Source organism: Ambystoma mexicanum, chromosome 10, assembly GCF_040938575.1.
Source record: "Ambystoma mexicanum isolate Mex_15411 chromosome 10, UKY_AmexF1_1, whole genome shotgun sequence".
NCBI classification, from domain to species: Eukaryota; Metazoa; Chordata; class Amphibia; order Caudata; family Ambystomatidae; genus Ambystoma; species Ambystoma mexicanum.
The window spans coordinates 1,361,769,108-1,361,784,049 of NC_090932.1; positions in this window are offsets into that span (position 1 = coordinate 1,361,769,108).

Below are 14,942 nucleotides of genomic sequence, written 5' to 3' on the forward strand. Positions count from 1 at the left end.
GCGGTGAGGCTGGCATTACCCCCACAAATGAAAATTCATCCCACTTTTCATGTGTCCTTATTGAAACCAGCCCGGCCATCCATTCGTACTGAAAAACCACCGCCCATTATAGTTCAAGGGCATCCCGAATATGAGGTCCAGGGAATTCTGAATGCACAGCGTCGCCCAGATGGGCTGCACTATTTGATAGACTGGGTTGGGTATGGGCCTGAGGAATGTTCCTGGGAGCCTACACACAATGTGCATGCTCCTAGATTGGTAAGACAATTCCACAAAAATCATCCTGAGAAACCCAAGCCCGAGCCCTTCCGTGCGGGGGGGAGTACTGTCAGGGTACAGGGAGTCGTAAGGGGGAATAAGGGCTTAGTGAGAGGCCCAGTGCGCAGAGGAACCAGATACAAAACAAAACACACCCAAAGGAACAGCCTCCAGCCTTACAGGAGGCTTCTCTGTCCCTTTTGCAGGCAGAAGGCTCGCCAGACCACAACTCCCAACGGCCTATGGGCCAGGAAATACTTTTCCACTCCCAGGTTGGGAGGGGCTTGCGCACACGCATGCGCGCAGAACAAAGGCACGGGGCTTGTGCTTAAGCTCCCGACCGGAACGGACGCATCCTGCAGAGCTCCTGCCGATGGGGATCACTCGAGGGGCCACACCCCATGGAACCAGCATTCCGGCCCCTCGCTTACAACAGATAAGTGCAGCAAAACCATTGCGAACGAGCGACCAACCCCCACATGGGAATTAGAAGCACAATGCGGGGGGAGAGTGCGAAACAAGCAGAGGAGCATTGGAATATCCAGTCCGTTGAGGGGCTCGCACAGGGGGTACCGCCCAGCCATATTACGTCCCCTGCAAGGGGCAAAAGCTAAGTGCCAATCAGCGCTCCCTAGCATGCATTTAACCAGTGCCGATTTTGGCTACCAAGACCCATTACTATTAACGCGTGCAGCATTTATTTACTAACTTGTTTTCGGCCACGTGCGGCAAACAGCCACGTGCGGCAAACTTTGGCAGCATGTAGTGCTTTATATAAGGCCATGTGCGGCAAAACTTTGGTGGCACGATGAATCTTATTCCCTTTAAGCCACGTGCTGCGAACTTGAGCCACATGTTCTGAACCACTAGCTATAATTGGGTACTATAAAGCTCTGTGAGCGTGTAATGTGCATGTGCCAGCACTGTATGTGTGATGTATTATGCCTATGTGAGTTAACACAGGTCACTAATACCAAAACTCTCTTGCAGCATTGGAACTGCTCCGAGCTCCGGACCTGAGAGTGCGCAGGCAGGAGGCCAGCACTCAACCACAGAGCTAAGTGCCTTTTGCATCAAAAGCTATTGTAAAACACTGTGTGTATGTTGGGACGATAGTGCATATGTTGCTGTTGTTTTTTCCCATATGTTCCCTTGCCTGTCCACTTACCCTCTCCTAACCCTCACTCCGATTACCCTCTGTTCGAGACCCATCCAACCAACGAGATCCTAACCCTCTTTCCCTGCTGGGGTCTCGGCGGCCTGTGTAAGCTTTGTCTTGCAGGTACCCAGACCGCAGTGGGGGAAGTTGGTTCGCGCCACTCCTGCACCTGGACTTTGGAGCCGTGACACCTAGATCCACTTGCACCAGCTCCCCATCTGCAGAACACCCACCTGTATGAACAGGACTGATTTTGTATCATGGTCAGATGCACAAAGGACATTTTCTAGAATGGGTAGTGTCATTGATATTACAAGAAAGATGTGTGTTTTGGTGTTAGAAAATGGTTTAGTGTAGACTTTTTACTCTGAAATCAGTCTGATTCATCAGTGGCACCTATGCCTTTTAATTCTCTGCAGGCGTAGGGCCTTTTGCAGCCTGGTGACATGATGCCACCCGGCTCTCATTTACATGCCACCAATCATGCCAAACTCGTGAAGGGTAATGCTGCTGTTTCATGCATCATCACTGTTCACTGTGCTTCACCCTTGGACACATGCACACACAGGCCCGTGGTGTGTTCATTACGGCCAGGTCTTTTTCTCGATTTAGTGCCCTGTGTTTGTTTCCTATATATTTGCCATTAAGGCACACACACAGTGATTGTGTTGAGTGTAATTAGGTGTCTCTTTTTTTTTACTCGCATGGCAGTGCACGAATGTGGGCACGTTCTGCTCGAAGGGCATCCTGAAATGTGTTGGGTGTATCCACAAAAAGTGTTGCGCCCATGTATTGGTTACATTGTTGTTCTGGGATGATGGTAGAAGGCTGTTGTGAAATATGTATGCCGTTAATCGAGTGGGTAAAGGTATATGGTAAATTGAAAAATGCGAGGGTGAGCATTGCTAAAGGTATAACAGTGGGGCAGTGCTTCATGTCTTTGTTCGTCATGCGTCAACACTTTAGTCTCGAACTCGCAGCAGCTATATTTAGTGGCTCCTTGTTATATGCATTCTGCCAACGTGACATCACGTCATTGCTGTTGATAATCAGAAGTAGTAGCTTAGGAAGCAGCATGCAGGGTGGCCCATCTGTAGGGCATTGCAGAGGCACCGACTTCTGGGGGGATGGGAACGCTGGTGCACAAACAAAAAATAAAAGTCCCATTGAAGGTATAGGGCCTATATATATATCTAGCAGAAGTGACATCACACGATCCTTGACCGACAGGAAGTGGCATCACAAAGCAGTGTTCCTCGGTACATTAAGAAAAGTATCACTGTAATATGATATACATTTCCTACAAGTAGCGTTAACATCAGTGTGCATAGGCCCATATTACCAAATTACTGTGAATGCAAGCAGACGTCCAACACAACGACCTGGACCATTGTGCATTACTTGGGCTAAACTGTGAACAGAGTATCTCGAAGAGGCCCACACCCCAAAGCACAGACATCCAGTGCCTGCCTAGTGTCTGGCCACAGACTGGAAAAACAAACTGACCAACACAAGTCCAACCTGAAAAACGATGATCAGGATGGTTGCCCAGAGCTGTGCCATTGGTTATAAATTATTTAAAACCTTCCAGCCATAATCTGTCCCCAGCAAGGAGCAGGTGCTCCTCCCACACTGCCGGAGCAGTGCACCATCCACGGCATCACCCGCGGCTGCAAGGTAAGCCTGCAGGCTACTTTGTAGCAGATGCTACAACGGCTACCAGCGGCGCCTGAAAAACGAGCAAATTCCTAGTTTGCCTAACACGAAGCCTCCAGAGTGAAAGCGCCGGCATTTGTGTCCTTTATTTTGCCCATTGCCCTCTTCACCCCTTGGTTCGCCCCACAACACCATAAGGCACCACGAGGCCAACCACCTTCCAAGATGTCCGCCCACCGCATCTAAAAGGATTTCCCTACCTAACTCCCCTTCTGGCACCATCCGCTGTTCGGATTGGGCAACAGCGCACATTTGTGCAACAATCAAGTGCCGGCAAGGAGCACACCGGCTCACAGCACGAAGGCTTAGGCACAAAGGCTCGTGTCTGTCCTGAGCCCTACAGAAGACGTGCGTCCCCAGCAAGGAGCAGGTGCTCCTCCCACACTGCCGGAGCAGTGCACCATCCACGGCATCACCCGCGGCTGCAAGGTAAGCCTGCAGGCTACTTTGTAGCAGATGCTGCAACGGCTACCAGCGGCGCCTGAAAATCGAGCAAATTCCTAGTTTGCTTAACACGAAGCCTCCAGAGTGAAAGCGCCGGCATTTGTGTCCTTTATTTTGCCCATTGCCCTCTTCACCCCTTGGTTCGCCCCACGACACCATAAGGCACCACGAGGCCAACCACCTTCCAAGATGGCCGCCCACCGCACCTAAAAGTATTTCCCTACCTAACTCCCCTTCTGGCACCATCCGCTGTTCGGATTGGGCTACAGCGCACATTTGTGCACCAATCAAGCGCCGGCAAGGCGCACGCCGGCTCACAGCACGAAGGCTTAGGCACAAAGGCTTGTGTCTGTCCTGAGCCGGCGTGCGCCGGAGGAGCCAGGGGCCAGAAACGTTGCCCGATTCCTACCACATTGCCTCAATCATCTGGGTAAGTGTCTCCTACACCCAGCTAGCCACGCATTATACTTTCTTTGAGTCACTCGTATCGCATCTCAGCCCCACTAACCTAATGATGACATTTGTAGTATACTGCCTGACTTGTGCCTTAATCTGTGTTATGCCCTATGGTCACATTTAGACCTCGCCTGACTTGTGCCTTAATCTGTGTTATGCCCTATGGTCGCATTAAGACCTTGCCTGACTTGTGCCTTAATCTGTGTTATGCCCTATGGTCGCACTTAGACCTTGCCTGAGCTGTGCCTTAATCAGTGTTATGCCCTATGGTCGCACTTAGACCTTGCCTGAGCTGTGCCTTAATCAGTGTTATGCCCTTTGGTCATATTTAGAGCCTTGCCCTGATTTGTACCTTAATCTATGCTATACCCTAGGGTCGTATTTAGACCTTTGCCTGATTTGTGTCTTAATTTGTGTTATGCCCTATGGTCGCACTTAGACCTTGCCTGATCCGTGCCTTAATCTGTGTTATGCCATATGGTGGTATCTAGACCTGCCCGACTTATGCCCTAATCTGTGTTCGGCCCTCCCTGCCTATAATCATAATGAAAATCACCCGTTACCAACTTTTACACTCTGCCCTGAGCCTCCTTACCTTCATGGCACATGCTTCCACGGCCTCATACCCAGCCAAGGATAGAAACATGAGACTGAGGGCAAGACTATCCTGTCTTCATGAACCATCCTCCTACCACAATCACAGAGGTTACATTGATCCAGCAAATAAACGTTCACAAAATCCCAAATCTACCACTCTACATCCCGTTCCCATAACTACCGACCAGCCACTGTCACAAAGAGATGCCTATACCAAAAATAAACAACCTCCCTTGACTCAACCAAACAGTACCTTATCAATAACTGGATCTCTGATTAATGCAAGATCCATAGTAGCCCATGCTACTGAGATCTCAGACACCCTAACTAATGAAAATTCAGACCTATTAGTCATAACCGAAACCTGGCTCCATGAGGCGGCCGAACCTGCCATCATGCTAGCTATACCTGACGGCTACCAACTACTAAGAGTGGATAGACCCAACTCTAAAGGTGGCGGCCTAGTTATCATTCACAAATCTACCTTACCTTTTAAATTAGCTACTACCCTGATACTCCCATCTCGTGAACTCCTTACTGCCAAAATGCACCTCTCTTGTAACCGGACTCTCACCTTGCATGTCATCTACAGACCACCTGGACCATTAGGAACCTTTGAAGATGACCTAACCAGTATCGTAACTAACAACACTAAAGACCACGCTCAAATACTACTACTGGGAGACTTTAACTTGGGCTTTAATGATGGTAACGACAAACATGCCCTATCTGTCGCCTCACTTCTGAATGACTACGCCCTAACTCAAAAAGTATCCTCCCCTACTCATACCAAAGGTAGAACCCTAGACTGGGTTGCTGATCGGAACTGTAACATTACCATTACTAATATAATACCTCAATCCTGGACTGACCACTACTTAATTGCATTCAACGCCTCACTAGACCTTATCCGACCTAAACCCATATTCATGGCCCCGCCACTCCCTACAAGAAGTAAAAAAGACATCACAGCAGAACTACTCCTACTCCATATCCCTACTCTCAATAACTTAGACAATATCACAGACCCCTCGTCGCTGGTGGAAGCCTACAACAGTACAATGATCAAGGCACTTGACTTGATTGCCCCCACTAAGCTAGGCAAAAGTAAACAACTTTGTCACCTTAATAACTGGTTCACGCCACACCTGAAAGACCTTAGAACCCAAAAAAGAAAGTTGCAGTCTATCTGGCAACACTCACCCACTGAGGAGAACAAAACGAAATTAGCCACCATTACCAAACAGTATAAAAAGGAAATCATAAACACCAAAAGAAACACCTTCAATGACAGAATCTCCAAAGCCAATCAGACACTAAGGAGCTATTCTCCATCCTCCGCAAAATGGAATCACCCATAACCCCACCTGACAACATTCCTAAAAATAAGCCTTGGTGCACCAATATACAAAATGCCCTGGCGGGTAAAATTAGCCTGCTCCAAACTAAAATTGCTAACAACAAAGCCTCCTTGCCTTCGCAAACAGAGTCTATACTGCAACCTCAGCTCCTCCTTAACCAAGCCAACACCCCTCACCCATTTAGCTTTAGAAAAGTATCTATGCTAGAGACAGAAAAAATCATACTATCTCTAAAGCCCTCCAATTGCAAAGGAGACAACTGCCCGGCCCAAATCATAAAAGATGCAGCACGAGACCTAGTACCCTTCATTTCAAAACTTATTAATGCATCCTTTAAGTCTAATCTAGTACCCAATAACCTCAAACAATCCTGGGTACTTCCCTTGCTAAAAAAACAAACTCTCGACCCTGCAATACCAACTAACTATAGACCCATCACCACTGTCCCATTCCTACTTAAAATCATCGACAGAGTAGCATACCTGCAAATTCAGGACTACCTAGAAACCAACAATTTACTAGGCTCACGGCAATCTGGCTTCCGCCCTCTTCATGGTACTGAAACAGCCCTGATTGACCTCAAAACCCAAATTGACGAGTTGAAGGACAATGGTAAATCAGCTATGCTACTCCTCCTTGACCTATCTGCGGCCTTCGACTTGGTAGATCATGCAGTTTTATGCAATCATCTAAGCTCGGCCGCACATTTCTCAAGTGATGCCATAACCTGGGTACAATCCTTCCTTGCAAACCGGACAATGAGAGTCTTCTCCCCCTTAGCAGCTGCTGATCTCATACAAGTTTCATGCGGTGTTCCCCAAGGATCATGTGTTTCTCCGACGATGTATAACATCTTTACTAAGCCCTTGTTTGACAAGTTGGACAGACTCGGTGTTGTCTACACTAACTATGCAGATGACACTCAGATTCTAATCCCCTTTTCGGGTAACTTCTTGGAAGACACGGCCTTAGTAAATAAGATATATCTCCTCATTCAGGCTTGGATGGCATCACACGGCCTCTGCCTGAACGACGACAAGACTGAGCTACTGATCCTTGGCTCAGCATTGACCATCAAAAAACTTGACCCCAACTATGCCTCATTCAACATCGACAATAACGTCATTAAAGTGATGCCTGCCGTCAAAACCCTCGGGGTTTATCTTGACTCAGCGCTTACCTTCAAAAAACAAACGAATTCTCTAGCATCTTCCACTGCATATACTTGCAAATTAATCCGAGCATGCAGACCATTTCTAACTGAAACTAGCTGCATTACATTAGCCAATGCCCTCATCATATCCAAGCTAGATTACTGCAATGCCCTCTATGCAGGCTCTAACAAGTATATCCTTGACAAACTACAAACTCTCCAAAATAACGCTATCAGAGTAGCTTTAAATATTCCCAACAGAGTTCAAATCTCCGCCATTAGGAAAAATATCCACTGGCTAAAAATTAAAGACAGGATCGCCCTCAAAATACTCTCCCTTACATCCAAATGTCTTAACAACATAGCCCCTCCCTACCTGGCAAACAGAATCCACAAGAGAACCTCAAACCGTCCTACCAGATTGACCAACGCCTTCACCTTAGTGATGCCTAGATTCAAAAAGAGCACAGCTGGCGGCTCTAGTTTCCCAGTCATAGCTGCGCAAATCTGGAACAAACTCCCTCTGGATCTTAGAATGGACCAACCTTACTTCGGCTTCAGGCGGAAAGTCCTCACCTGGATTCGCGCCAATGACATTTAGTTTGACCTCCCACCATATAGATACTAGACATTTGTAATGATATCTGTATGACATAGGACATCCGTAACCAGATGAATGACATCTGATCAACTAAACTGATCTGCTTTTTTTTCTGCTCTTTGTATACTTACCTTTGCTCTAATTGTGTACTGTATAAATTGTATGCTTCCTGTAACTAAGTCCTCAAGTAACCTTGTACTGCTTTGCGCCCAGCTACCCTTGCGGGTTTGGTTCCGCGCTATAACAAATAAACAAACAAACAAACAAACAAACAAACAATCTTTCTGTTTTGCTTATTTGGTAAGTAATCCCAAGTTTTCTTTTGTTAAATGGGAAATAGAGGGGAAGGAAGTGTTGCAGGTCACAGCAATTGCATGCGTTTTTTTATTTTACAATGTAGACAGCAGCACCAGCTTCACGACATAGAAAAGTCTGCTGGACGGACAAACTTAGGCTACTCCTCAATCATGACGCCCAATGAGGATGGAACATGTCTGGGGATGCTTGTGTTCTCGTACAGAGGGATGTGACATAGCAGTAAGGGCTGGACTACCCCTTTTGGGGTGGGACCAAGCATGATTTGCATATGGTCTTTCCGCTACTGTAGCGGCTTGGCAGACAAAACACGATGATCTGGAGGGCTTCGCAGAGCTGTGCCAGTGGTTATGAATGATTTGAAACCTTCCAGCCATCACCTTTCTGTTTTGCTTATTTGGTAAGTAACCCACCGTTTTTCTGTTAGATCAGAGATAGAGGGCAAGGGTGTGTCGCAGGTCACAGTAATTGCAGTTTAAAAAAAAAAAAAAATTGAAATGTAAGCAGCAACAGCCCCCTAACATCACCCGTAGAAAAGTCTGTTTTCATTATTTTCTTTGGTCCTTTATACCTTGCTTAATGACAGCCGCCTCCTGCTTCTAAGCACTGGAACAGGAACTAAATCCATGTTGCAATGCACCGTCATGTTCCCAAAGCAAGTGCATTGCTACTGAGCAATCATTCCATATATATATATATATTTTTGCTTGAGAACGCAACAGATGGTTTACTTCAAAGGCAGAGGGCAACTTGATGCAAATGAATTATCTCACTGTGTGTCTATCTACAGTGTGCCTGTGAAGCAGGTCTGCCAGATCTGGGCCAGGTCACACAGTGCCCAGGCAGGATTGGTGGCAGAAGCCACTGGGGCACACCCCAGTCATCACAGGCCCAGTGACTCACTGGATGTGCAAAGCATACAACGAGAAACACTGATGAGATTTGTGTTCATGCTGTGCTATCACTCAGCACTGCATGCTGCTCTTAAATTTTCCCAGCTAGATAGACCTAGCCCTGTACCCTTCCTGTTGCTATAGAAGTGGGTATGAGCTGCACAGACAGCCCCAACTCTGAACCCTACCATATATTCAGCATTAATGGACTTCCAGCCTGTTAGTGATGGCAGCTTCATGGCTTTTCCTGCATCCCTGTTATTTCTCCAGCTTAGGAGATCTAGATTCCAGGTGAGAAAAGCTGTGGCACATTCAGCTGTTTTGATAGGTGCAACACAGATATATGCTCTTGGCACTGCCTCTTTGTTCAGTGGCCCAGGGGTAGCAAGGACAGGTCTAGAAGAAGCAGAGGGGTAGCAACTAATACCCTTGGCAACCTCCAAATGACGTCCCTGATGCAGAGAGCCTATCTGGGTATGCAGACGGCCTTTCCAAGGGTGGGGGGCAGACCCTGGAGCACCAGCATACTCGGCGCCCCTGGGGCATAGAGACTAGACATATTGGAAGACCTGATGTATGTTTACAGAGGGCTACAAAGTAGTTTGCACCAGCCCAACATTCACTGACCTATTAGAGGGTTTGCTTGGTGACAATTGTTTACACCTGGATGTGCAGTCAAGGATGTGTGTGTGTGCATGTGTAAGAATGCCATGCCCTTGTGCTTGGGCAATGAGGGGACCCTTGATACAAAGCCAGTGGAGCACTCTTTCTTTTTTTCTAGACTTCACTATAATGTTTTTATGTGTCTCATAATTTTCCATGCTGTTTTGCTTTTTTGGGGGTTGATTTCAGGCAAATTCGTTGTGTTTCTTTAGATTGGTATAAGTGCAGTGGGTCACTTTAGGCCTTTTGGTCGCTAGGATATACATTAGTTCATGAATCCGATGTTCTTCCAGATATGTAACACTGTTTTTCCTTGTATGTGTCCTTAGTGAATCAGACCAGTAACATACCGACCGCGGGGGGAGAAAAGGCAGATTTCCCTCTTACAGGGCTCCACAGTGCTGGAAACCAGGACATCTAAGCAGTGCTTGGAATGGAAAAGCAGAAGTGCAGGTACTCAGTTGTCCTTCCTTTTAAGAAGTGCTGGTTCTCCTCCAATAAAATGCACTGACTACCTGCTGAGAAGTGCTGGTACTATGTCCTTGAAATAAAAGAAATGCAGGTACTCAGGACCGGCAAGGACCGGTCCATTTAAAGCAATACTTCTAAGAGTGGGCTGGGACATTTTTCCTAGCTGCTGCCTTGTCAGGGCGGCCCTGTGTCTGGCAGAAAAAGTCCAAGCCGCTCCTGCGAGGCAGTTTTCACACGTGTCTTTTTTTAAAGTAATGCCCTGCTAATGGGCAGTAGTTAAATGGATGCAGACTAGCCCTCCCCTTGTGGGCAATTATTCAAGGGACCTGCTCACCTTCCACAGCTATCAATAGCAGGAAAAAATGCAGATGAGAAAAGGCATCTGAACAGTGGCACCACAATTACTGTTGTAAAACGTTGATTTTGTTAGCAGTGCCTTTCGTAGGCTTTCAGTAAAAGACCCCCACACCATCCAGTTACCTGCCAGATCTCACTGCTACATATACAAATCAAATGAGTAAGGAACTTTTTTTTTCCAACAACGCCAAACCCGGTCCCAAGATCAATCTATTAGGCCACCTTAACTTGAGCCTAAACAACCCCAAAGATGGCAGTGCTCTGGCGCTAGCTAACACTATTTCAGAACTAGGCTTCCTAAACCGAATGACCAGCCCCACACACAACAAAGGGAGAAGCCTTGACTGGGTCGCTGATCTCAACTGCGACCTAAGCATCCTATCCAATCTACCATGTGCCTGGTCAGACCACCATGTGATCACGTTTAACAGTCAGGATGCACCTGCCACCTCCACCATGCCCCTATTGGAACCCCTTCGGCCCTAACAACAAAGAAACAGCACATCACCAGAGACAAGATGCTTCTGCTACTCTCGCCCATCACCAATGTACAGAACTACTCCAACATGAACACTGAAACGTTGGTAGACCTGTACAACCACACCTTCACTGTGGCTCTAGACAAAGTAGCCCTGCTAAAAATGCAGAAAGCGAAACAAGCAGCCCACCTCAACTCTTGGTACTCCATCAGCCTCAAAAAGCTCCGTAACACCAAGAGGGCAGCTGAGGGATCTTGGAAAAATAAACGGTTTAACGCTAACAGAGAGAAATTCGCTTTAGCGTCTAACAATTACAAAAATGCCATCCACCCAACAAAACGTGATACCTACACCAAGAGAATTAGTAATGCCAAATCAGGGACCAAAGAACTCTTTTCCATTCTCCTGGAACTAGAAACACCTTTATCTCCAGATGATCATTGCACTGGTGTACTAATGTCCAAAAAGCACTTCTGGACAAAATCACCCTCCTCGAAAGTAAAATTGAACTAAAAAAGCGTAGTCTGATCCTTGAAAACCTACACTTCAACCACTGTAACAATGCACCAAACCTGGCTACCCCCTCCCAATTCTCACAAGTCTCTATACTAGACGCCACTAAAATCATTGAAAGTCTTAAACCTTCCAGATGGCAGGCAGATTCCTGCCCCCCCACCTTCATCAAAGAAATGGCAGCTGATCTCGCACCCTTCATTATGACTTTCATCAACTCCTCATTTGAAAGCAGCACAGTACCAACCAACCTTAAAGATGCTTGGGTCCTCCCTCTCTTAAAGGAACTGACTCTTGACCCTAACATTCCCACCAATTATCAACCCATCCCTCTCTCAGGCGACTACAACGCAGAATCCACACTCCTGAACAAAATTCAACCAATTCATTCAAGCTTGGATGGCCTTTCATGGTCTATGCTTGAATGACGACAAAACGCAACTCCTCCTGATTGGTGCACAAAGCCTACTAAAAAAATTATCCCTGCCAGTTCCAATCCTTCACCATCGATAACAAGATCATTCAAGTTGCCAAATCGGTCATAACACTGGGAATCTATCTAGACTCCAACTTCAGCCTTACCAAACCAATTAACGCCACTGCCACCTCAGTAGCGTACATTGCCAATTGTATAACCGCCAGCAGATCGTTCCTCTCACCCAACAGCTGCATCATCCTTGCCAGAGCACATATCTTATCCAAGCTTGATTACTGCAACACCATCTACAACCCAACCAGTCTGCGCAACTTGAACAAACTTCAAGCACTACAAAATAACATGCTAAGAGCAGCTCTGAATATACCTAAAGTCAACCACATCACCACCACATGACAAACTGTCCACTGGCTTCCGGTTAAAAACAGAATCATCTACAAAACACTATCATTGACACACACATGCTTAGCCAACTCTGCCTTCAAATACCTCAACTGTAAGTTCTCTAAAAACAAGATCCACCTTCTGCTGTTTTCATAGGCCCTTGGTGTTTTATGATCTGCGAGAGGTGGGGTAGTGGCCTGGTGTATCAGTAGGGGGGGCAGGCTGAGGTTGATTTGTAGCAATGTTGATATATACATATCTGAAAATGTAGGGCATTCTGTGGTGTGTACGTTTTAAACATTTTGTGACTTGCCTGGAACATTGGTTAATGTACACTGTCAGAGTGGTGTTAAAGGAGTTTGGAGAGATGAATTGGCATATCTGTGCTCAGTAGTTAATGTGATGAATAGGGAAATTTAGCATAGACGCACGTCTTCGTTGGTGAACATTCTACTGTGGAATTTGTGCTGATTTGGTACTGCAGTTGTGTTGAGATGTGTTGTCAGTTAGGGCAGGAGGAAGAAAGATTTTGAGATGGTTATTGTTATGTCTTGTCTAGCAAACCACCTAATTATTGAGGCAAACTTTTTCACTTTGGAAGCATCACAGTCAGAACTTCCAGGATTTTGCGGCATGAAATGGCAAATTATGCAGCATGAAATGGCAAATTTTGCGGCACAAAACTTTATTTATTGCAGCATTTTTGCGGGACATTTTGTATTAACTGGAGGGTGTAAGATTGCCACATTGCAGGAAATAGGCAGAGTGCAAGGCTACAAGAGAGCCGGACTATCATTATTATGTATCTTTTGTATTAATTTAATAGGAAGAGTCCCAGATGTCTCTGGCTTGGCAGAACAGTGTTTGATTTGGCTACATTTATGGTTTAATGTGCATGCCTATTTAAATATATTAACATATTCCCCTTCTATTTTCTCCAATCCCCCAAACACGCACACACCTCTCTCACCAACACACATCTCACCAACTCCCCATCACAACTTGCATTCCTGAACCTCTCACTCTGTCATACAAATACTCACGGGCTATGTCACACAGTCAAGTCACAATTTGCACTGGCCATCCCCTGCCACACTCCAAATCATGTTTCCAACTCACACCTTACACTCAATTCCTCCCGCAATATACAGTCCTTCATTTTGTGCTGCTTCTCCATCTTGCATCCTTTCTCCCATTCTATCACACTCTTCCCTCATCCTTTTTTCCCAATCTGCAACTCACTGCCTCTTTCCAGCCAACCGCTTCCTCTCTGCTTTCTGGCTCGCTGACCACACGCTCCCTCTACTTTCTGTACCTCTGCTCGTTCTCAGATTTCGGGCCCACCGCATCACTGCTTCCTCTGCTCTCTTGTGCACTGCTTCCTCCTCTGACCCACTGCTCTCCCTCTGCTTTCTTGCCCATAACTTCACATCTCACCCATCACTCTCCTTCTCTCTCCTTTCCCTCTCATAGTGTAACCATTTATTTTATTTTTTAAATGTAGGTTTTTACCCAGATCCTCAAAAAATGGGGCATTTAAAAATAGAGCCGAGGATATGCTATTTTCAGACAAACCATTTTTGGAAATGAGCAGGTCACCTTATTCTCATAGGTGACCGGCGCATTGCCACAGGCTTGAGCTGTAGCGCGAATTGTGCGCTGGCCAGCTGCCTTGAATGGTGTTCTGGGTTGTTTGACCAAAGTGGAATTATTTGCGTCGGAATTGACCGTAGTCCATTTTGCTGCGAATCGATTTGCAGCCAAACAACCCAAAATGTATCTTTCACCACCACCCCCTCTCCTACTTAACTGCTTGGTCACTGCCGCTTCTCCTGCAACCCTGCGTTGTCAGATCGGTCCCTCTAACGCGGGTCGGATCTCACTCCGCATGGTCCCTTTTTTGTTATTTTCTCTTCTGTCCCCGCCTCCAATTTTTGAGTAAGTGGGGAACACCCCTGCAACCCCCTAATCCAAATAATACTGAACTTGGGGAGCGGGTGACACCCCCGCAACACATGTTCGGTATTTATAAAAATCGATCGAATAGTACTGGATGAAATAGGTCAAATTGTACCATTCGATCGATTTTTGTCATCAAAATGGGTAGTACCTTTAATAGAATCGCTCTCCTGACAGTGATCTGCAAGCTCCCAGCGCCTTTCACAGCGACAGGCCCTTCAGGGGCCTGCCACTGTAAAATGCGACCCAAAAAATGCATTTTTATCCTGTTTGAGGAACAGAAATGCAAGCAACACAGCAGCGGTTCATACCTTAAAAGAAATGCATGATAGGTTCAGGAAAGACCCTGTAATGCAGTGGCATCCCCACATCCCGTGCGCGTAGGTTTTTTTTCACACATTTAAAAGTGCATTTTGCTTGGAAATAAGTGATGCAATTTTAAATTGGCAAAAACGCCACTTTATTTGATCAAGGAGGAAATAAAATGGCCCATTCATGTGTCCCTTGTGGATCGGCTGCTCTTTTTTTGGGCGCAAGTGATGAGATGTGTTGGCACATTTCATTTCTTGTGGAAAAAAAAAAAGTTGAGAACCTGGCACCCTGAGTATTTCTTTTTAAAACAGTAATTTTTGCAGATTAATTTTTGAACATTATTTTTTGTTTTAAAGGTGCTGTTTTGCAGAATTTGCTGTTTTCACTGCATTTTGCGCAAAACGGCCGTTTTCGC